This window comes from Cebus imitator, unplaced genomic scaffold (genome assembly GCF_001604975.1).
Source record: "Cebus imitator isolate Cc_AM_T3 unplaced genomic scaffold, Cebus_imitator-1.0 Scaffold5, whole genome shotgun sequence".
Lineage (NCBI taxonomy): Eukaryota > Metazoa > Chordata > Mammalia > Primates > Cebidae > Cebus > Cebus imitator.
This window is the reverse complement of record NW_016107320.1, coordinates 9,730,635-9,756,123: the sequence shown is the minus strand read 5'-3', so window position 1 is coordinate 9,756,123 and position 25,489 is coordinate 9,730,635. Positions and strand designations below refer to the sequence as shown.

Below are 25,489 nucleotides of genomic sequence, written 5' to 3'. Positions count from 1 at the left end.
GAAATTATTATTATTTATTTTTCAGTTAGTTCACTACTGGCATATCATGAATTTTGTATGTTAATTTTATATCCTGCAATTTATCTGAATTTGTTTGTTAGTTCTAACAGTTTTGTTGTTGTTTTTTAAATCTTTAGGGTTTTCTCTATATCATGTCATTTGCAAACAGGACAATTTGACTTCCTCTTCCCAATTTGGATGACTTTTTTTTCTCTCTTGGCTAATTTCTCTGGCCAGCACTTCCAGTACTATGTTGAATAGGAGTGGTAAAAGTGGGAGTTCTTATTTGTTCTTGATCTCAGAGGAAATGAGTTAAGCTTTTTTCTCTGTTCAGCATGATGTTAGCTGTGACCCTGGCATCTATAGCCTTTATTGTGTTGAAGTACATACTTTCTATGCCTAATTTGTTATAATTTTTATTATGATGGGAGATTGAGTTTTGTCAAAGGACTTTGTTGCATCTGTTGAAATGACCATATATTTTTTGTCTTTCTGTCTACTAATGTGGAGTATCACATTTATAGATTTCTGTAAATTGTCCTTGCATGCCTGGGATGACCTCCGTTGATCATAGTGAATGATCTTTGTAATGTACTGATGGCTTTGGTTTGCTAGTGTCTTGTTGGGAATTTTTGAATCTATGGTCATCAGACCTACTAAACTGTAGATTTTTGTTTTGTTTTGTATGTGTGTGTGTGTGTGCGTGTGTGTGTGTGTGTGTCCTTTTCTGATTCTGCAATCAGGGTAACGCCAGCCTCATAGAATGAGTTTGGAAGTATTCCTTCCTTCTCAGTTTTTGAAATAGTTTAGAAATATTTGGTATTATTATTATTTGAATGTTTAATGCAGCTCAACAGTGAAGTCATCAGATCTGAGTTTCGTGTGTAGTTTGAGCTTGTTTCTCTGGTACCTTGAGTTGAACCATTAGCTTATTTATTAGAAGTCTTTCTTTTTTTTGAGGTAGGCATTTATTATTATATATTTTCTACTTAGAATTGTTTTTGTTGTGTCTTCTAGATTTGGTATGATGTGTTTCCATTCTCGTTTGTCTCAAAATTTTTAATTCTTAAAAATTTTATTAACTGCTTGATCTTTTAAAAGCATGTTGTTTAATTTTTATGTATTCAAAAAGTTTAGAAAGTTTTTCTTGTTGTCAATTTATATGGTTTAACATCATTGTGGTTGGAAAAGATACCTGATATTATCCCTGTCTCTTGATGAATCTCATACAGACAGCATATAGTTAGCTTTTCTGCTTTCCATTTGTTTTTGTTGTTGTTTATATCCATACAGCCCCTCTGTGTATTTTTATTTGAAAATTTAATCCACATACATTCAAAGTCATTATTGATAGATAAGAACTTAAGAATTTACTCCTTTTCTGTTAAATTTTTTTTCTGAATATTTTGTAGATTCTCTTTCTTCCTCTCTTTGTTGTTTACTCTGTGGTTTGGTGGTTTTCTGCAATGCTGAGCCTTGTTTTCTTTCCTCGTATTATTTGTATATCTGCTACAATTTCTTCCTCTGTGGTTACCATAAAGCTAACATAAAAAGGCTTGTGGTTATAATAACCTACTTTAAGCTGAGAGCAATTTAACTTTGGGGGCATAAAAATACTCTAGACATTTTCTCTCCTCTCCACAATTTATATTTTTGTTGTCTCAATTTACTTTGTTAAAAATCTATTATGCGTTCCTTAGCTGCTAATGATACCTTATCATTTTTAAACTATTTTGACTTTAAACTTCCATACTAAAGGATTGAGAGATTTACGTTACACTGTTACATTGCTGGTGTATTCTGAGTTCAATTTATGAATTTTCCTCTACTGGCAAGTTTCCTATTTTATTGTATTTTCATGATAGTAATTATTCTTGTTTTGTTTCAAGATGCAGCACGCCCTGAAGCATTTCTCATAAGGTTGATTTAGTGTCATAAATTTTCTTAGATTTTGTTTGTCTGGGGAAATATTTACTGCTATATTTCTGAAGTATAGCTTTGTTGAAAGCAGTATTCTAAGCTGACAAGTTTTTTATTCTCTCAAAACTTTGAATGTATCATTTTATTCTCTGCTGGCCTGAAAGGTTTCTGTTGAGAAGTCTGCAGGTAGTCTAATAGAGATTGCCTCATGTGTAACTTGATGCTATTCTCTTTTATCTTTTAGAATTATCTCTGTTTTGAATTTGATAATTTGAGTATAACATGCCTTGGAGCAGATCTTTTTGGATTAAATTTAATTGGAGATATCTGAGCTTTCTGAATCTGGAGATCATATCTCTCTCCCATACTTGGGAAGATGTAGGCTACTATTTTGTTAAATAGGTTTTCTGTGCCATTCTCCCTCTCTTATCCCACTGTAACTCCTATAATACAAATAGCTGTTTGTTTAATGGTGTCCCATGAGTCCTCTAGGCATCCTTTAGCTTTTATTTCTTTTATTTATTTTTAATATTATGACTGGGTTATTTCAAAAATACCTGTTTTCACATTTAAGCACTCTTTTCTTCTGTTTAATATATTCCATTGTCGAAGTACTCAATTGTGTTTTTAAATTTTATTTATTGATTTATTTAGCCCCACGTTTTCTGTTTAATTCTTTTGCATAATAATGACTGTTGATTTTCACTCAGATCATGAATTATTTTTGTTTTATTGAATTATTTGTGTGTATTTCCTTGTATTTCAATGAGTTTTCTTGAGGTAATTATTTTAAATTTATTTTCAGGCATTTGTTACTGTTCTTTTCTTTGAGGTGTATTACTGGAGACTTATTGTATTCTTTGGAGGGTGGCGTGTTTTCTTGATTTTTTATTTCTTGTGTCCTTACATTGATATCTGCATATCTGTTGGCATAAAAAGTGCCTTTTAAAAATTACTTATTTAATTTAGAAATGAGATTTTACTCTGTTATCTAGGCTGTAGTGCAATGGTGTGATCTTTATCAAGTACCTTTTATGAGAAGGCTCTTTCCTATAGATGAGTTCTTGGGTTTTATTTGGTTATGTTGCATTCAGTTTGGTTCTGAGTAGACTCAGTAGCACAGTGCAGTCTCTTTAGCTGTAATCCCTGTTAGCATCTTTTGTGACAGCAATGTCTGCAATTACCTCAGTGGCTTAGGCTGTGAGAATCTGTGATGACAGTGTTATGGTTTATATTATGCTAAGGACCAGTCTGGCATGTATGGGCACAGATAGTCAGGCATCTGACTCTCTGGGGAGATGAGGCTGCTTTTGGGCCACCTGTCATGCTGAATGGCTCTTCAGCGGCCTATCAGTGGAGCATGGCCACTGCAGGACCAGCTGTTGGGGCAGATGTGAATATCTATGGGCATGATGGGGCTAGGCAGCTATACTGCATTCTTCCTTGGGGAACAAGTTGCAACAAGACTGTGTTTAGCCTTATGTTGTACAGCTGCACTGTCCAATATGATAAGCACTCGCCAAATACAACTAGATGAATTTTAATTAAATACAATTGAATAAATTAACAGTTCAGTTCTTCATCTACATTACCAAAATGTGGTGAGTGACAATAATATTGAATATCAAAAATATATAACATTTTCATCATCACTGCGAAAATTTCTACTGGGTGGTGTCTTAGTCTCCTTGGGCTACTATAACAAAATACCATACACTGGCAACTTAAACAGCAGAAATTTATTTCTCACAGTTCCACAGGCAAAATCCCTCTTGTTGGCTTGAAGACTGCTGCCTTCTTGTGTCTTCACATAGAAGAGAAACAGAGAGAAAGTAAGCTCTCTGATATGCCTTTTCTTATAAAGGCACTAATCTCATCATGAGAGCCCCAATCTTATAGCCTCATCTAAAGCTAATTACCTTCCAAAAGACTAATCTCCAAATACCTTCACTTTGGAGGTTAGGGCTTTAATATATCAATGTGGTAACACAATTTAGTTCATAGCAGTCAGTGATATGTTAGGGTACAGAGTCATTTCACTTACACTTCTCAACCTTTCTTCCACTCCTAACTTAACAACGAACCATTTCTATAGTCTTTGATAGATGGGAGAACATAAACGTAGGAACCAGGGTATCTCATTTCCTTATATAATAGTGTTCTGTTGGTCCTCTGCAATTGGCTTTTGGAAAGGAAATCAGATGCCTAGCCTATGGCCTGATGGAACACATACAGCCACTGCCTTGAATGCTGGGCATCTTTCCCTACACGTGTGGACATTCCCCCACAGCTCTTCAGAATGTGGCATCTGTGAAAAGCAACTGGTGGTATTTTAGAAGTCTCTGAAAAAAACAAAAAAAACAGAAAGTGAAGGAGGTCATTGGCAGGGCTAAAATTATGAATACTATAGATATATGTATGGAAAATGAGATAAAGACAAGAAAAGAAAGGAAGAATGCAGTAAGTTGCTTGTAGTGACAAATTTCTCCTCTATTTCAGGGGAATTGGGAAGTATAAGACATAAAACACTAGATTTGAATCTTGCCTCTGTCACGTATACTCTATACAATCCTGAGTGATTTTCTTTGTCTTGTTGAGCCTCAATGCTTGCCTGGACAATAGACCTAAATTATATTTTGAGAATTAAATAAGAAGATATGTAAATTCGATTTAACCTATTACCTAATACAGTGTAAGCTGGCACCAAATATTTGTTCTTTCTGCATCCTATTCCATAAGTCTCCACAGAAAATAATTTACTCAGCCATTTGTTTTAGACGTTGCATCATTTACTTTTGTTTACTTTTATTCAAAAGTATAAATAGTGAATTATATATTATCATGGACTGAATTAGACTGATATAATGCAGTATGAGAACGTGGATTGAATTTGGGCTCTGAAATCAGGTAAATTCAGCTTTGAATCCCAGTTCCATAACTTATTTTATTTACAACCTTTGGCAGGTTTGACTCTCTGAGCCTCAGTTTCTTCATTTATAACATAAAGATAATAATAGTAGTAATTATCCTTTGACTATTGCTAGAATAAAATAAAATAATGTGTGTATAGTGTTTATCTCCATGTCTGACAAATAAATTGAAATATAGAAAGGGAAAAAGAAGAGAGAAGATGAACATTTGGAAGTTGTAGAAAACTTTAGAGGAAAATCATTTTCATTGCTTCAAAATTCCTTTGGTCCCACTCTATTTCTAAAAAGTTGAGGCAGTGTGCCACAGGAGAAGGAACACTGGTTCAGGGGGTCTATTCGTTTTCCAGAGCTGCAATAACAAAGCGTCATAGGCTGAGTGGATGAAAACAATGGACATTTTAAAATCTCACTAATTGTTTTGTCCTTGTGTGCCTGTCTCTGTGTCCCTTGTTGTCTTCTTATAAAGACACCAGTCTTGTTGGATTAATGGCCAATCCCACTCCAGTATGACCTCATCTTAATTAATTAATCTGACTGATTTGCAACCAACCTATTTCTATATAAGTTTACATTCTCAGGTACTGGGGATTAAAATATCAACATGTAGTTTGGGGAAACACAATTTAACCCATAACAGGGGCCAAAATTCCTGGGTACAAATTGTGCGTCATCTTCTAGTTAGCTGTGTTCATTGAGTCTAGTTATTTTTTATTTTATTTTTTTTCTTTAGAATAACAAAAAATATTTTACTAAAACATAAGATTTACAGAAGTGTCCAGACAAGCCATACAAAACGGTCACAAGCTTTCTCGGAAGGGGGGAATCTACGCTTGACAGCAAAGTCACAATGCTATTAGTGAGGGCTGTGATGTTTGTTTAATGTTCACATTTTGGTTCAAACAACCAAGCTTGTCCATCTACAGCATCTAAATAAAGTTAGACTTGGCTAGAGAGCATATTCTAAATAACAGCTTAGCTGCTTTTAACCAATGCAATTAGATCACCATAAAAGGGGGAAAGGAGCCCATAAAATTAAAATAAAACTACCTCCCCCTTCAAAAAAATAAAGGAAAACACCCACACCCCTGCAGCTAACCTGACAACCACCTTCATTCACAGTGCTTTATACTTTAACCTCATCTCCTTTTCTTCTTCTCTAAATTAGTAATTATAATACCCATTTAACAGATTTATTGTAAAGAGTAAATGAAATGTTTGATATTTCATATCTGTTGTATAGCAGGCATCCCAAAACTTTGGTGAACACATACACACATAATCATTCAAACACAGAAATCTACATGTATATATTTAGCAATATATTCTGATTACATAAAATATAATTGGAACTACCAGAATAAAAAAAAATGTTTGTTCTGATTCAGATAATTTTTTCATATTCTAGTTTTGTTCCAAGTGAATTGTTATAGAAACTATATAAACTCTGTTCTGATCATATTGTTTCATGATTCTCAGCAGAAAAAAAATCCAAAATAAAGCAAAATTAAAAATTCTACAAGCTCTATTTTGGAGTCATAACATTCATACTGTCTGTTATCATTTTTAGTTGACGATTTAGCCCTATTCAAGTCCCTAGTAATTATTACCGTCCTCCTGGCTTTTGTAAAGGATGAGTGGTTTTCCTGCTATAGAGTGATTATTTATTTGCTCTATTACTTAGAAAGACTTGTGGCTGTAGCAGTAAATTGAAATCAAAACGATAATTTAAAATGTCCTCTTTGTTGTTGATTCATCTTCGCCTTCCAATGAACTGTGACAAGCACAGCAAACCCATTCAAACCTACTATATTTGTGTATGTGCTCACAAGACATGAATGACTCTGCATTCAATTGGATGCTTATAAATTGGATCTCCATGTCACCTTTAAGTGAGAAGGTAGGAACACAAAATAGCTTAACATAAGAGCAGACTTGTACTAGATGCCTGAGTGAAACTAAAATAGTGAAAGCTCTGTCCTGTTTTCAACAAGATGTGTGTGCATTGTACATACAGCATTTTATTTTTAACAAAAGATAATTGATAAAAGTCATTGCATTGTAGAAAGTAAATAGCATAATCGAAGGAAAATAAACCTGCCTGAAGTACTACCATCTATTTTGTCCCTTTGAGACACAACAAGAATGTTCATATGGCTGAGTCTTGGACCGATGAGAACTTGGAATCAATGCTAATTTTATAACAAGTCAAAATTTTAGGATTTGTGACTTTTTGCCAAGATTCAAAATTAACTTTTTTCTCATGCTCTTATTTTTATATCATGCAAGTCAATTCAAAATATTAAAAAATGTTTCATACTGGGCTTTCTCATTCATTTGCTTGCATTCCCTGTCTCTCTTATGTATATTTATATTATGTTTAGTAATTACTCTTTGACTTTGTAGGTCCATTGGTACTTTAATTTTGGAATTTTATATTCATTACTTCCTTAGGTTTCTCCTGCTATAGATAACAATCTCTTTCATTTGCTTTTTTAAAATGTATTATTTCTAAATGGATTTGTTCTCATTTTTCATACTCATCATTACACTTATAATAGCTTGTTTTCCATCTGTCTCCTTTCTTTCTTGCCTCTTGGGGCTTCTTAAAATCTCATCAGAAGCTCATCAATGAACAACACTATTAGGAATCAAAGTGGAGCTCTCCTAGGTAACTATTTACAAACTATTTTATCAAATAAAGGAAATATGGGAGACTCTCAGGGTTTCTGGCTAATTCTGCTCTTCTCCAGGACAAAAACCCGTAAATCATCTGCTAAGAAAGATTGTCTCATAGCTTCTCAGATACTAGGGAGGGCTCTTAACAGAAAGGCAGGAAAGGGAGATTGAGAGGAAAAGTTCCCCACTTAAAGTAGTGCTTAGTGTATTGAGAATCACAAACTAGGGGGAGTAGTATGAGCTAAGGCTATGGGGGAAGAGTATCTCACAGGCCATTTCGGGCCCATTAGCACAATCCTGGAATCAAATTGAAGTATAATTAAAAGTTATAGAAATGGTTCAGAAAGGACAATACTATTATCCAATTCATTATATGTTAGAAAGATTTTTCTGAGCCCTATGAGGATAATGGATGGAGAGGGATGGTAAGGATAGATGCTAGAAGGCATATAATCAAAGAAAGTTAAGGGTTGCTTCAGCAAGATGTTAGAAGAAAGTGTTTGTATTTTGTAGGCAGTTATAACACAGTTCGATAACTTCTACAAATCAGAAAGCAAAAGTATGAGCTTGGTGTTTCCAGATTTTTTTTTTTGGAAGGTCTGGTATTTTGAAGAGAGAAATCCCCCCAAATATAAGAAAGTTACATTGGTTATGATATAATTATGACCTTTTAATATTAATATTCCCCAAGGCTTACTGTCCTGTAGTAATTTGGGTTGTATGGATATACTATCCACCAGACTTCATCTGCATACACAGTTCCAGGACCTTGCCACTTTACTAACTGCTGCTTCTTATGTATTTTAGATTTGGTCACATAGTCTTGCTGTCATAGTGTTTTGATCAAATTAAATTCTGGTATAATATTAAATCATGATTGTCAGGAAGAGTTGTATTGAGTGTGCTTTACTGCTGGGTAGCTCTCTCCCATGGATGGTTAAGCAGGTTGTGCACTGTACACGCCTACTTAATGATCTTGCATGCACACTGATGACCTCTTGTTGTGCCAATGAGGTCTCCACCCCAACCTCCATCTCTCTGTGCTGCAACTCCTCATGCTCCATTGCAAGTGCTTCCCTGGCTTCCACTGTCAGTACTATCCTTAGTTTAACTCATCCCATCTTGATTCTAACAATGTGTAATGAGCTTTCCCTCTGTACTACTGCAATTTTGTTCTCCTGGAAATATCGGTCCAAAGCATCCACTACAGGTTTTTGAAATGAACCAAAGAGAAAAATGAGAATGCCCATCACAAAGCAGCCAGCATCTGAGATATGGGATACATGCACACAGCTGTATTGACATGGACTGCACCAGAAGGTAAATCCTTTTCATTGTTCATTCATATAAGCCATTAGTTTCTTTACGGCTGCTCACTCATTTTTTAATCACTTATGTTTAGTATGCCTCCTGCTATAATTTGCCTTTTTTTATTACTATCCTTTGGTTGGACACAAACGATAGTTCTTCATGAAAACCAAAGACTACCATTTATAAAGGCCTTTCAGGTGGAATTATTTCATTCTTTGAACATTCCTATAAGGTCCTTGATTTTATTTCCATGTCTTTCCTATTGTTTGTTAGATCTTAATAACTTAATAAAACATTAGTGAAAAAGGTTTAGATATATCTGTTTTACTTGACTTCCTGACCTAGGATATTTCTGACTTATTTTCAAAGCCCTTTCTAAGGTGTTTCTAAAAGATTTCAAATTCAATATAATGCAATTAGCTATTTCTCTGGCTTTATTTTTTTAAAAAAATGGCAGGTATCAATCTTGAGATCCATCACCATCAATGCTGCCATTTCTCTCCATTTGTCTAATTGTTATTGACCATGGAAAAGTAGTTTTTGATTGAGGTACAATGCAAAGTAATATGGATTATAGTAAATGAACTTTTCTACAGTTGCTGAATCAATTAGGGAAAAATATCTAGAGTTGCTCCTAATGCAATAAAGTCCAATTTTCATGTCACTGACTCATAGCCCTAGTTTCTTGCTTGGTCTAGGCCTAGATGTTTAAAATAAATCCCTTCTTTTGTTTATATATCAAAATCCCATTGCCCTGAGCAGAAGGATAGTCAAAATAAGTCTGTACTCCTGCTGTTCAAAGAGAACAGAATGAAATTAGAACAAACCCAGATTTTACTTTTAATCCTTCAAATAAGAAGCTTTTCCACATGCATTTATATCAAAGCAATATACATGGTATTCTAGGTTAACAATCAAGAAATCCATATCAAGAGGATATCAGCGGTCTGCAGCTGCTATCACACAGGAAGGAGGCTCAGCTCTGATTTTTCTGAGATGACTGATAATGATAGCATTGTAGATAGATGAAGCACCTTTCACCCTGAAATGCTTTATAGAAATCACTCATGATAGCTGCGACTACTGATGCTTAGTCCTCTAGGGACTTATACGCAGCAACAGAAATGTCACATGGAGGAAAAATGGAGAGAGAAAAAAGAAACGGCTACAGGACAGGTATAACCTTATGGCTAAAGACCCATTCAAGAGCAGGGAGGGACTCTTAAGGTATACAGTACTCTCAAGATCTGAACGTGGGGTCTGAAGGTTTACAATCTTCGGATCTGTTCTTTTAATCTAACTATTGAAATTCATGCCAGCCTTAGATCTCAGGGCCTCAGTGTTCCTTTGGTATAAAAGTTAGTAGGTTCATATGTAATACTAGAATAGCTGTTAATCCATGTAATTTTTATTGAATTTGCATAACGATCTCTGCTGTAACATAAGTGAGTTGGATTATTTCTGTGCATTTGGGTGTTCAATGACTATCAAATCTGTATATCATTATTAGTGAAAATTCATAGCTCACTTTCAATAAAGCATTGCAACTTACAATATTATATCATATGCTTTTTCATTTGAGCCCCCACCTTTCATATGTGATATGAAGGAATGCTTTTGCAGTTGTTTTGTCTCTGTGTTATAGAAGAAGATATTAAGGCTTTTAGAATTTAATAGACTAATACAAATCTGTGAAGGTGTCAATTGATTATCTAACACCAGATCCACTGATGTCTTCCTCTAGACAATATTACTAAATGATGCTTGAGGTTACATTTTTTTACATGTGTCACCAAAATATTCCCTAATAAACTCTTCTACTCATATGCCAATAATTCTGGAACTCCTAATTCATGAAATAGCCCTTCTTTATGAATACAAATTTTCTTGGTAATCTATATTGCTATGACTATAGTTATTTCATTTGTTTTAGAGTTTAGAGGTTGTTTTTAGAGTTAAAATTCATTTTGTATAATTTGAATGATTCATACTGGTGTTAATGACCTGCTTTTTCTTGTGCCAACATTAGCTATGTATGCTTTTAGAAAAAAATACTGAATATGTCTGTTTTATAGATTGCTCAATGAATTTCAGGTCTCTGGTTCCCAGACTAAAAGGACTGAACATCTTCATTACAAAACTTGATTGTTACTAATTTATTATAAGACAATAATTAGTGTAATTATATTATCCTCCTGAATAAATCAACTACTCATCTTCCACCCTGCCTTTCTGCAAATATAATACTTGCTACGGTTCTAATATGAGAGTAATCAAGACTTTTGCCAAGGTAATAAATAATGTAATCTTCAGCATATGGGGAAAATGAATTAAAATGAAAATTTTCCACTCACCTTTTATATATGGCTCTATAACATTCTTAAGAATGTTAAATCATGATTATAAGGAAGGGTTTTATTTAGTGTGCTTTACTTCTGGGTGGCTGCTTCCTGTGAATGGTTGAGCAGGTTCTGTGCTGTGCTCCCATATGTAATTACCTTGCATCCACACTGATGACAATAATTATTTCATTCAAACATTAAAAGCTAATTTTGTGTCTTTTTCTAAAAGATAGGGACATCATTAAACCAGATGGCCTAGGTGTCTGTTTCATAGAGTAAGTATTTCAGCATATATATGTGTGTGTTGTGCACGTGGGCCAGAGGATTGTAAATAAACAAACAAGAAAATGTATCAATTATTTACGTGGTATGAATAAAATAAAACGATATGATTTGTAAGTGATTCAAGAGCTCTTTTAGACTAAGTGGTCAGAAATTGTATTCCTGAAAATGCGACATTTAAGCTAAGACCTGAATGATAAGAAGGATCCAACCCAGCAATGATGTGGAAAGGAGTATTTTAGGCAGAAAAAACAGGAAGTCCCAAGGTCGTGTAAAGAGAATACATGTAAGCAAAGGGAAAGTGATACTAGATAAAGTCATAGCAGCAAAGGGATGAGGAGCAGATTGTGTAGCAACTAACTAACAAGAGTAAAGACTTAGGGTTTCATTTTAAACTCTGTATAGGAGTGTTTTGAGCAGTGGAATGACATGATCTGACAGATGTTTTTAAAAGATGCTCTGGTTATAGAGTGTCAAACAGAGGATACCCAGCAGTTACTAGTTGTTTCTGTTTTCCAAGTAAGAAATAAAGATGGCATGGTTGAGGATGCTCTTCATGGCTGTGGTCAGGAAAGATTTTGATGGTGGAGCCAATAGAATATGCTAATATCCTACATATAGGATAGATATTTTATATGTAAGAAAGTAAGGCATTAAAACCATCCCCTGTGTTTTGATCTTAAGCAACTAAAAAGCTTTGTTATCACTTAATGACTGGAAAAATCCAGTGTAAAAGCAGGTTTGTGGTGTTGAGTGGGTGGAAGAGTTATTTTCTAGATATATTAAGCTTAAGATGCTTTTTTAGATATTCAAGTGAGTTGCTGAGTAAGTTGTTTGATAAACATATATTTGAGGTTCAAGAGGTGATTGAGGCTACAATTAATTTTTTTTCAATATTTGATTTATATGTATTAAAAATAAAATTAAAACATTGAACATCTATTGAGGTCAGGTACTGTATTAGTAATTAAAACCCAGAGGCAGAAATAACTGTTATTAATCTGATTGTAGTAACAACTAATAGAAATCTGAACACAATATTTTGTGTTATGATACGGACATGTAAAGGATACTGTGGGTATCATGAAGTTTGGTATCACAGAAGAAGTCTTAGAAGAGGCCATGAGTGAATTGAGTCTTCAGAAAAAAGTGAGAGTTAGCCAGTTGGGGCAAGCAGGATAAAGTTATTTTATGTGCAGTCACATGGAGGTTAATGCGATTACCTTACCATGTGTTAACTTTACCATGTAATTTTAGCACAGATGACATATGGTGAGGACTCGAACATTACACTGTTTAAATTTTCTTTTAAAGCTAATAGGAAACAAGGAAGGATTACGATCAGATTTTGTTTTTAGAAAGAATTGTCTAAAAGCAGCTTGGAGAACAGAATAGAGGATAGTACTGAAGACTGGTTGATCATTGCATTTGTTTTCTGTTAACACATGAGAAATAATATCGCACAAGGGACTTAAGCAAAACTCATGTATTAGCTCACAGTTCTGCACGTAAGAAATTGCAGTGGGGTGGCGGGTGTATTAGTCCATTTGCATGCTGCTGATAAAGACCTACCCAAAACTGGGCAATTTACAAAAGTTTAATTGAACTCACAGCTCCACATAGCTGGGGAGACCTCACAATCCTGGAGGAAGGCAAAGAGGAGCAAGTCACATCTTGGATGGATGGCAGCAGGCTAAAAAAAAGCGTGTGCAGGGAAACTCCCCCTTATAAAACCATAAGATCTCATGAGACTTATTCACTCTCATGAGAACGGAACAGGAAAGACCTGCCTCCATGATTCAATTACCTCCCACAACAAGTTTATCTGTGTCCCCACAAGATAAGACTTGGGTGGGGACACAGACGAACCATAGCAGCTGGGTTCAATGTTTAATGTCCCACAAGGTTGACAGCAAGCCTTGGCTTGGACATAATTTTATCTTGAAGCTCTGGTATCTATCCTAAGCTGCACCTCCCTCAGGAGAATCATCAGAAGCTTAACACTGTGGAATGAAAATCTATGTCACTAAAATAATCTAACCAGTCATGAAAGAAAGAAATAAGCAAACAACAATAATAAGCCTCAGGGGAGAAGGTGATACTCAGAGTTGTCAAAATATTATATTTTAAGCTGGATGCGGTGGCTCACTCCTATAATCTCAGCACTTTGGAAGTTTGAGGCAGGTGGATCATTTGAGGTCAGGAGTTTGAGAACAGGTTGGCCAACATGGTGAAACCCCATCTCTACTAAAAATACAAAAGTTAGCCAGCCACGGTGGCGGAAGCCTGTAATCTCAGCTACTAGGGAGGTGGAAGTGGGAGAATTGCTTTAACTCAGGTTGTGGCAGAGGTTGCAGTGAGCCAAGATCTGCCACTGCACACTAGCCTGGGCAACAGAGTGAGACTCTCTCTCAAGAAAAACAAAAAACAAAAACAAAACCTATATATACATATATATATAGTACGAATATATATAATAAACAGAAACTGCCTGTGAGAGTGACCAGAAGTTGAATTTAAGAGAAAAAAGACATCAAAAGTAGCCATTATAAATATGTTTAAATAACTAAAAGAAATCATTATTGAACAAGTCAAGGAAGATATAATAAGCGGGAGTAAAGTTCTATTAGGCTGAGAAAATGACTCCAGATGGCAACTTTACTCCACAAGAAGTAATGAAGATAATTAGAAATCTTAAATGAGGATGTTAACATATTAGAATCTCTAACTATGAGTAAGGGATTTTTATATGTTAACATCCTTATTTAAGATTTGTTTTTACTTTCTTTTCTCCTCTCAGCTTCTTTGAGACATAAAATTATACACAGTAATAATTATAAAAATATACTGTTGGATCTGTACCATTACTAGATATAATGTGTATAACAATCATACAACAGAAATAAGAAAAAATAAATAGAAAATATATAGGAGCAATGTTTATAGGTCTTAATGTAACTAAGGTAGTATAAACCTGAAGCTGATTCTGATAAGTTATGGTGCATATGGGAAACTGTAGAACAGCTACAAATAAGCTACATTAAAAAAAAAAAAAAGAGGATAAATTTTTAAGCTACTAAATAAATTTAGTGCCTTATTAGAAAATATTTACTTAAGGGAAAGGAAACCAATAGGGGGAAGAGGAACAAAATAGATATAAGACACATGCAAAACAATAACAAAAATGACAGATGTAAATCTATGTAAAAAATAGTGTAAATGGATTAAACAAATCCAATTAAAAGTCAGAGTTCATCAGATTTAATTTAAAAACTGTATGCTATTTACAGAAGACATACTTTATATATAAAGATAAAAGTAGATTACATGTAAAAGGATAGAAAAAATTTTATCAGGCAAAAAGTAATTACAGATAGCTATAGTGACTATATTTGTATAAATCAAAATAGGCTTTAAAACAAAAAAGTCACTAAAGAGGGAACTTTTATAGTGATGAAAGTATAAATTGATCAGGAAGGTATAACAATTGAAAATATGTATGTATCTAAGAACAAAGAATCAAAATACATAAAGCAAATACCTTACCAAAGTGAAGGGAAAAATGAGAAAATTTCCATAATATTTAGAGACTTCAACATATTACTTTTGTTAATGGATAGAACAACTGGGCTAAGTATCAAAAAGGAAACTGAAGATTTCAACATCAATATAAATTTATTAGAATTAATGGTATCTGTTGAACACACTACCTAATAAAAATCAGAGTATACATTCAGCTCAAGTGTACATGAAAAACTCTGCAGTACAGACTGTATGCAAGGCAAGAAAGAAAGAAAAGAGAGAAAAAAAAGGAAAGAAACAAAGAAAAAATTCAATAAATTCAGTAGAATGGTAATACTACAAATTATGTTCTCTACAACATAATGAAATTAGAAATCAATAACAGAAAAAGATTTGGGAAACTCACAAATATGTGGACATTAAACAACAGACTCCTAAATTACCAGTGGGTCAAAGAAAAAAGTAAAAAGGAAAATCAAAATACTTTGAATGAAAATAAACATGCAACACACCAAAATGTGGAGAGTGCCGCTGAAGCAGTGCTTAGAGGCAAATTTACGGTCCTGCATGCCTTTCCTAAGAAAGAAGAAAGAAGAAAGATTTCAGATTAATAACCCAACCTTCAACTTCACGACACTGGAAAGAGAGGAGCAAACAAAACCTACAGCAAGCACAAAGAAGAAAATAATAAGAACTAATGTGGAAATGAAGTGGAGAATATTAAAAATAAAATAGATAAAATCAGTGAATCCATACTGTGGTTCTTTGAAAACAAGAGCAAAATGGACAAACCTTAAAAAGGGGGAGGTGAGGAGATAAAAAACATGTTAAACTAATTGAATCACGAATTCATAAATAAAAGATGAAACATTACCACAAACTACACAGAAATAAAAGGAATAATAAAGCAATTCTTTGAACAACTGTATGCCAACAAATTAGATAAATTAGATGAAATGGACAAGAACCACAAAATCAACTATTCAAAGTGAGTTTTGAAGAAGTAGACTTATGGAATATAGCTGATATAGAATGTAGGATAGACCAAGAACAAGTAATCAAAACTGTCAACAAAGAAAAGCCCTGCACTTAGATGGCCTCACTCGTGAACTCTAGCAAACATTTGAAGAATTAAAATGAATTCTTCACAAGCTTTTCCAAGAATGTAAGAGGAGAAACACTTCTCTACTCATTCTATGAAGTATTACTCTGATACCAAAACCGGAGAAAACCAAACATCTGAAGAAAAAACACCTACAGACCACCATTGCTTATAAATATGAACACAAAATTGCTAAAAAAAAATACGATCAAACTAATTCCAGAAACATATAAAACAATTATTCACCCTGACAATGTGAGATTTAACCTGGAATGCAAAGTAGATTTAATATTCAAAAATCAATTAGTGTAATACACTATAACAACAGAATAAAGGACACCATATGATCATTTTAATAGACATAATAATACATTTAATAATATGTCATACAACTTTATAATAAAAACACTCAACATACTATAAATTAAAGGGAATTTCCTCAACCTGATAAAAGTCATCTAAGAAAAACTCATAGACAACATCATACTTAATGGTGAAAGACTGAAGCCTTTTTTCCCAAAAATCAGATGACATAATCTTGTATGCAAAAAATCTTAAAGAATGCACTACAAATATATTAGGACTAATACACAAGTTGGCCAAGATGATAGTGTACAAAATCAGTGTGTGAAAATCAATTGGATGTTTATACACATGCAATGAACAACCTGGAAATGAAGTTAAGAAAACAATAGAATAAAATGCTTAGGGATACATTTAATGAAAAAAGCACAAACCTACTCTGAAAACTACAAAAAATTTTTGAAGGAAATTAAAGAAGACCTAAGACAGAGGAAAAATTCCATGTTCATGGATGGAAAGACTTCATATTGTCAAAATTGAATACTTCATATTATCAAATTGACAGTACTTCTCATGTTGACCTACTTACTCAATAAGATCTCTGTCAAAGGAAGAGATACATGATAAAAATGTTCTAAATTTTATTGCAATAATGGTGACATAACTCTGTGAGGACACTAAAAAAAATGAATTATCTGCTTTACATAAGTAAACTATATGGCATGTCAATTATATCTGAATGAAACTGTCAAAAATGAAAAGAAAACTTAGAAAGGAGAAAAAGAGTTAACACTGATTTCCATAAATATTTAGTTCTAATATTTAAAATTATGTAGAAATTTACATTTAAAAAAATAATAGCCTGTAAAAAATAGCAAAATAGCAACATTTTGATTAAGCTATTCCTTCTCTTACAACGTTTCTTTGAGCATGTTCACTATTTTGATATTCTATTTTGAATGACCTTCCAGATTATCACACTAAAGAGATGGTGTCCCAAAGTGAATTTATGGCCCAGGATGGAGTGTGTCTCTTTCTTTCCTTGTCCTAGATAATCTTCTTCTACAGATACAGTCAAATAGCTCAGGAAATCCTGCTTCCCTCTCTAAATGCTCACACTCTCATTGGTGAGTTCTAAACTGTGGACTGGAATGAGTATCAAACTCACTTTTAATAATTTCAACAACTTACCTTTTTCTACTCCTTGAAATTGGGTTACCTCAATTTCATTCTCTCCTAATCATAAAGATGCATTTTCAAAGTTTCCTGCTCATATTTTAGGGATTTCAGCACTTCAAACTCAATTTCTTACTTCTCTTAGACTCCAGTTTCCTCTTAACAATGTTTCTTCCCTTTCTTTCTTCTTTCCTTCTTTTTCTTTCTCTTTCTATTTCTTTCCTTTTCTTCCTTTCTTCATTTTCTTTTTCTTTCTCTCTTTTCTTTTTCTTTCTTTCTTTTTTTCTTTCTTTTCTTTCTCTCTTTTCTTTCTTTTCTTCCTTTCCTTTTCTTTCTTTTTCTTTTCTTTTCTTTTCTTTTCTTTCTTTTCTTTTCTTTCTCTATGTGTCTTGCAGTTTATCCTGTTTTAAAACCAAAGAAAAGTTGACCAATTGCAAATTTCATCCGTTATCACCATGTTATCGATACCAAGCTAAAGGTCTATCTTTTATCTTTCCCTTTAGAAAACGAATTTGAGGCCGGGCGCGGTGGCTCACGCCTGTAATCCCAGCACTTTGGGAGGCCGAGGCGGGTGGATCACGAGGTCAAGAGATCGAGACCATCCTGGTCAACATGGTGAAACCCCGTCTCTACTAAAAATACAAAAAATTAGCTGGGCATGGTGGCGCATGCCTGTAATCCCAGCTACTCAGGAGGCTGAGGCAGGAGAATTGCCTGAACCCAGGAGGCGGAGGTTGTGGAAAAAANATTGCCTGAACCCAGGAGGCGGAGGTTGCGGTGAGCCGAGATCGCGCCATTGCACTCCAGCCTGGGTAACGAGAGCGAAACTCCGTCTCAAAAAACAAACAAACAAACAAACAAAAACAAAAAAAAAAGAATTTGAAATCCTCCTTTTTTTTCAAAGTTGAATTTATCTTCATTTTTAATTTATTTTATTTCATTTTTTGAGATAGGATCTTGTACTGTTGTCCAGACTGGAATGTAGTCGCTTGATCATAGCTCACAGCAGCCGCAAACTCCTGGGCTGAAGCTATCCTCCTGTCTCAGCCTCCTGAGTAGCTGGGACAACAGGTGTGTGTCTCTAGTCCTGGCTAACATTTTCAAAAATTTTTAAATTTCTAATTTTGGTGGGTACACAGTAGGTGTATATATTTACCAGGTACATGAGATGTTTTGATACAGGCATGCCAGGTGAAATAATCAGATTATGGAGAATGAGGCATCCATCACCTCAAGCATTTAACCTTTGTGTTACAAACTGGCTAATTATTTTCTTTTTTGTAGAGACAAGGTCTCACTTTGTCACCTAGGCTGGTCTTGAACTCCTTCGCTCGAGCAATCCCCCTGCCTTGGTCTTCCAAAGTGCTGAGATTACAGGCATGAGCCACTGCAACTGGTGTTAGCTTTTTTATTTTTAATATTAATTCATGGGGTGTCTTTTCCATCATATACAATTTCACAATAATATATTACTTCCAGCATATTATTTTGAAAACTCTATTTCTCCAAAAAGTTTCCGTGTGATTTTCTCCTTTTATTGTCATCTAAGATCTGAGTTTTATCAGACTTGTTTGTTCCACAGCAAGTCATCCTTTTACTCATCTTTGGCTATGTAATGAGGAGTGAAAATACTAGCTGATACTTATTTAAAGTTGACTAAGTGTCAACTTCTTTCCATCAGTTTGATATGGATTGCCATATTTAATCATTGCAACAACCGTATGCAGGAGGTGTCCTTTTTAGATGAGGAAACCAAAGCAAAGAGGGTTGCATAACTCACCTGATCTTATCTGGCAGGAGAGTGGTGGAGTTAGAATTGAATTCTGAAAGTTTGACTATAGAGATTGTTATCTTGATCATTATCATAGATGCTGTTTCCCTTCAGTCCCCTGATCTCTGTCCTTGGTTCCCAGGTGTCCCAGGGGTTTTGCGATTTTTTTTTTCGTCTGCACAATTTTTGTATATGCTCATAGGATCAAGTACATTCTTTTCTTAGTATTCATCGTGCCAGATGACCTTTTGCATCTGCTCTATCCGCATCACACATGCTGACTCTAGGATATGTTAAAACAAATATGGATGAGGTTTACAGGTAGAAAGATTTGGTGTGTATATGTTTTATACCACCTGTTATGTTATGTAAGCATCAGTTAGGTTTAGAAAGGTAAGCTGAATACCATGGGAAATGATATTTCTACTAAAAGGAGCAGCCCATGTAAAGGTATTGTTAGTGGTTCGGTACATAAGAGTACAGGGCACCTGGTGGGTGGGCAGAAGTGAGGCTAAAGAGGAGGAAGCAGAGAGGAGAAAGACCATAAGGTGATAAGTTATGTGAAAGAGTTTGTGATGTTATCTTTAAGTTTTTGGCAGGCAAATAATCAAATCTTATTAACATTAGAATTCAAATTTTAACATCAAATAATAAAAATTATGCTACTTTAATTTTTGTGTAAAAATGATATGCAGCCAATGTGGCTATATGTTAGTATTTTTATATTTGTTTTCTAGCAAAAATAATCATTTGTAATTAAATATACGAATTCATATTACGTATAAAATTTTAATAGTTTATAATGAAAATAGTAGTAATAATAATAAGCATTGCTATGGTGGAAGTGAAGGGGAAAATTGTGAGTCTGAAGCAGAGAAGAGACTAGAAGAGAGAGGGGTTTTCGTAATAAGAGGGAAGGGAAGAAAGGAAGGAGAAAAAGAGAGAGGAAGAAAGAGAGAGAGGGCAAGAGGAAGAAAGGAAAGTGACAGGAAGACATTGAAGAAGAAAGGGAGGGAGGGAGGGAAAAGAAGGAAGGGAAAAGGGAAGAAAGAAGGGAGGAAGAAGGGAAGGAGGAAGGGAGGGAGGGAGGGAGGGAGGGAGGGAGGGAGGAAGGAGTTCAAAGAGAAAAAAATAAAATGAGATGTCAAATATGCAGATCAGTATGTATGGGTTAAAGGCCAAAGTTGGCATCTTTCTCATTTAGAATCTAAATTTTGGGTAGTAGCTAAAGACTTGGGTTTGTGATAGGGCCAAGGAAGACAATGTAGACTAAAAGGAGGAAAGGGAAAACAAAGTTTCTATCTGTGGGAAATATCACATTTAAGGGGCGAGAAGAAGCAGATATGCTTAGCTTAGATTATCTGAGAAGGCTTTGTTTGTTTGTTTGTTTACCATGACTCTATTGTCGACCTAATGCTGGGGATGAAGACCTCATACCTGTACCTTAAACCATTTAGCCTCTTGGTGGTGAGTATACCTGGGTTAGGTGCTGTCTCCTTCCCACTTGGAGGCTAACCCAGATTGTGTCTAAAAGTGACCCTGCACTTGTTTATGTCTGTTCTACGTTACTCATCCCTGATCTTTAGGATGTAATATTCCTGCTAAGTTTGGTTGAAATAAGGTACAATTCCTGGGTTTTTAAAACTCATTATTCCAATATATTTGTCCATTTCCATGCCCCCATTTTAGTTATATTAAATAAATGCTGAAGGTATTTTTAGTAGATTACTGGGAAGAATTCATCTACTTGATTCTATTTGCTTAGTGTTAGAACTTCTTGATTGCAATATGAAGATTGATAAAGTGACAAGCAACTTTGCTGACTATGCTATATTGTTGTTGACTTCAACAATATAAAAATTGAAATTAAAAACCATGTTCTTCAGCTTTATTTCAGTCCTTACAGTTATTCCAGATATAAATTAGGCAAGTGAACTTGGAATGTCCTTGGGATTCTTTACTGGTGACCTTAGTACTAAGCATAAAACTCGGTACTGCAGGAGGACTGCAGCTGCATTGATCTCTCTGTGGTTTAACTCACTATGTGTTTATCGTCAGCACTGTACAACTGCCAGGCTATTGCATTCTTTAATTCTTCTATAATGTTATTGTCTCCTATCGCTTTCTATAAACTTATTAATTGTTGAATGTATATAGACCATCTTTCAACAGTTAGTATAAGGTCTTCTTTAGGGGAGAATCCATGTTTCATACTTCCCTTGAATGCTGCAGTTTTTGGCATAATGCCGCAAAAGTACTCAATAAAACCTTTTGATTTATCAATTAATGTACCGATTACTTACAATCATTCTTATAAAACCATGGTAGGTAAAACAGAAATGCTAATGATGTCTTTGTCTTTCATATGATGTTGTGAGGATCAAATCAGGTATGAGATGGGAAATTACTCCACTGCTGTTAGGAAGCCCTACTAGGCCATTAAGAGGAATTCGGTTGAAATTGTTCTTTATTTTATAGGATACGCTTTTTTGCCGCCTGCTTTGGAATTTCAGTAAAACAAAGAAACCAAACAACTCCTGAATATACACTGAATGGTTTGGTTCTAGTGAGATATTTTTAAAGTTTTGCTCCAGAGCTGGGCTGACTCCAATCCCAAAAACAATTGTGCAGGCTAGTTAGGAAATTCTTATACAACATATAAAATAGAGACCACAAAGGGATTTTTGGCAGAACAGAATATAATAGAATAGAAAAATAGTTTGATGTGTTTTGAAGATTTAATCCCTTCCACTTGGTTACCATTAATGAAGACAAATGCTCCTCTAAGATCAAAGCGAAGATTTTGACCTGTTTCCCAAATGGTGCGGCAAGGTGCTCCATACCACGTCATGGGACCTCCCTTTCAATGACATCTTTGTGAAGTTAAGCTTGTAGCAGGTTTGATAAAAAGCAAATATGGGGTAAAAACTGAGGTGGAACAGAAAATGAAGATGGCTATATGCAATCTGATTCTAAGGTCTGGGAAGTCGTGGAGTGCCTAACAGTGCACACATCCCAACTCCAAAAGCAGTAGGCACTCCCACTGCCGATTCATAGGAAATATATTTCAAGACCCCTGATGGATGCCTGAAACAGGAGACAGTATAAAACCATACGCACACTGTATTTTTTCCTATACATACATATCCCTAATAAAGTTTAATTTATAAGTTAGGCACAGTAAGAGACTAGAAACAGTAATGATAAGATAGAACAATTATAACAGTGTACTGTAATGCAAATTACCTGAATGTTTTCTCCCCCTTCTTCTTTCTCTCAAAATACTGTAACATTTTCAGATCAGAGTAGATGGAAATTAACTGAAACCACAGAAAGTTGTAACTGTGAATAAGGGAGATTACAGTTTTGGAGATAAGAATGAAATAAAAATACATTTTTATGTTATGTGTATTATATTTTCAGAGTGCTAATAACTTAAGACATAAATACTTTCTAAGGTGTTTGGATCTACTTTCTTAATAAACTGAACTCTTAGGTCTTTGTTTTTGCCCAAGTGTGCTCTAAAAAATTCCTGAGACATTGTGAGCACTGAGGACAAAGAAAGATTGAGAGCTACTAGCTCAGTGCAATGAAATACATATTCGGTTTTGGTGAAATACAAATATTTGACACGTGCTTAGTTTTTTTATATCAATTCCTTTACCCACCTATGACTGTTTTAAGAGATTTTATTTTTTTTGTGCAATTTATCTAAATAAAATACATTTTTCTCATAGGGCACCCAGGGGAGGTTCTGATACATGAGTGTCACCTTTTGGATTAAGAAAGTCACTTCACCACTGTTGGCCTTGATCTCTTCACATCTATGAAATAAGTGTAGATTATGTGACATTCCTAGTCTCTTTCTAATCTAGAATTCCATAATACTATAAATTTAGAAAATTCTTAAAATACATGAGATGACCATCAGATGGCAGAATCAAGAGAGTTTTCCGCTCATTGTTAATTGAAGAGAGAATTAGCATTCTCTCTGGAAGCAATGGCCTAAAATTTTGACGTCTGATATGTTGCACTGATGTGGGCATTGTCCAATGTAAAGGGTACCAGAGAAAGACCCTGGATAAATAGGTGTCAACACTTGTGGTAAATTGGAAAGGGATGTCTGAGCATTGTGGAGCAGGCAGTTCTTCAGACTTTATCATTTTGCTTGGGTTTTGCTGTCGGAAAAAGGATGATGTTGAAGAGAACGTGCTATCACGTTTTTGATAGCAATGTACTTAGAACTCAGTCTTGTTCTTTCAAGTGTCCTAAAACTCATGTCATATGTGTAAAAAAAAAAGTTCACAATCATTTTCTTTTGCTCCTCCTCAGGGTGGTTGATAATGTAGCTAAACTGTGAATGCAGGTAGAGTCATCTCTCTGGATATTTATGGTGATATAAGGGTTCCTAACATAACTTTTCTGATATTTCAATAGCTGCTTTTATGTAAGAATAAACTCTTAATTGCACTTTAAAAATACCTCTATCGCCGGGCGCGGTGGCTCAAGCCTGTAATCCCAGCACTTTGGGAGGCCGAGGCGGGTGGATCACGAGGTCAAGAGATCGAGACCATCCTGGTCAACATGGTGAAACCCCGTCTCTACTAAAAATACAAAAAATTAGCTGGGCATGGTGGCACGTGCCTGTAATCCCAGCTACTCAGGAGGCTGAGGCAGGAGAATTGCCTGAACCCAGGAGGCGGAGGTTGCGGTGAGCCGAGATCGTGCCATTGCACTCCAGCCTGGGTAACATGAGCGAAACTCCGTCTCAAAAAAAAAAAAAAAAAAAAAAAAAATACCTCTATCACCCTGTTGATACTCTTTAAAGCAATATCGAATGCTTTTCCAGTAGATTTAAAAACAAAAACAAAACTCAGCCTATTTGCAGTTTACCTTTTCCTTACACCCGTTACCCACTTTTGCTCTTCTATGTTGTGAGTAGTTCTCTCATGCCTTCTGTGTAGTCTTAATACCTGTCACTTCCTCAATACTTTTATCCTTTTCATCTTCATCTTCGTGGTTCCTCTGTGGCTGAACTTTATTTTTTTTATAATTCACTATACAGTTTCTCTCTGATGTTTTTCTCGCAGTACTTTTATAATCTGTATGCATTTATTGTTCTTTGCAGAACCTTCTCCTTGCCATGTTCATTTATTTTCTGATAATCTTTATTAGATCTTTTACTTTGTATTTTTCAAGTCTTTTAAGTACCCTCTTATGCAAATTCTATTTTTTATTTAACTCTCTTAGCTTGCCTTGTCTCTGATCTTCCTTTGACAATTTTATTACAATTTCTTTCATCATCTTTACTTTCTTTTTTTAAAATGTCTTTGAAATACAATCTTCCCACTTTCCTTTTACTGTTTCTATGATTCAACTCCTCTGTTCCCTCTCGTATTCTTGGCCTTATAATTTAGAACAATTCTATCTCAGCTCATCTTTTTGCCTCTCCCCCTTCCTTTGTTTGAAACTGGTCCTTTGCAAAAGGCTTGGCTACCCAGAATGGCTTTCTTAGTTGTTGAAAGGAGGACCAAACTGATATTGCCAAATACCTAAAGCTTTACAAAAATCAAGGTCAAAGAGATGACAAATTGGGGGTCAGGGCTGAAGGGCAACTATATGGCTTGAAAGAAGATGTTCAAGTCAGGTGACGTTATTTCATTTTGTAGGTTATATGTGCCATATACATTCCACAGTTTTCTAAATAAGCCAGTTTTCTAAAAAGCATGGTGGTTGGTAGGTTCTTGGCAATTTTAAAATTTTTATCTTTTGGAGAAAGGGTCTTGCTCTGCCTCTGACTGAAATACAGTGGTGCAATGATAGCTCACTGTAGCCTCTAACTCCTGGGCTCAAACTTCGAGTAGCTGGATTACAGGCCTCACTATGTTTTCTGCTTTGTAGATAAGAGATTACCATGTTGCCCAAGCTGGTAACTCTTGGTCTCAAGCCATCCTACCACCTCCGCCTCCCACCCTCCCACCTCAACCTCCCAAATAGCTGGGATTACAAACACATGCCACAGACGCAGTAGGTTCCTGGCATCTTTTATTTTCTTTTTCACCATTAGAAACTAAAGTCCAAATTTCTAAGTTAACATAAGGCCTATAATTAGAGAGTAGACAGTCTTCTCCAACCTCTGAGCTGACTTGGGATG

General features: G+C 34.9%; 1 long non-coding RNA gene across 1 annotated transcript in view; it reads right to left on the bottom strand.

Annotated features, from left to right (window-relative positions):
* LOC108309210 overlaps positions 1-25,489 on the bottom strand; it is a 40,081-nt gene that overhangs the window by 4,828 nt on the left and 9,764 nt on the right. The gene's annotated exons all lie outside the window — the stretch shown is intronic.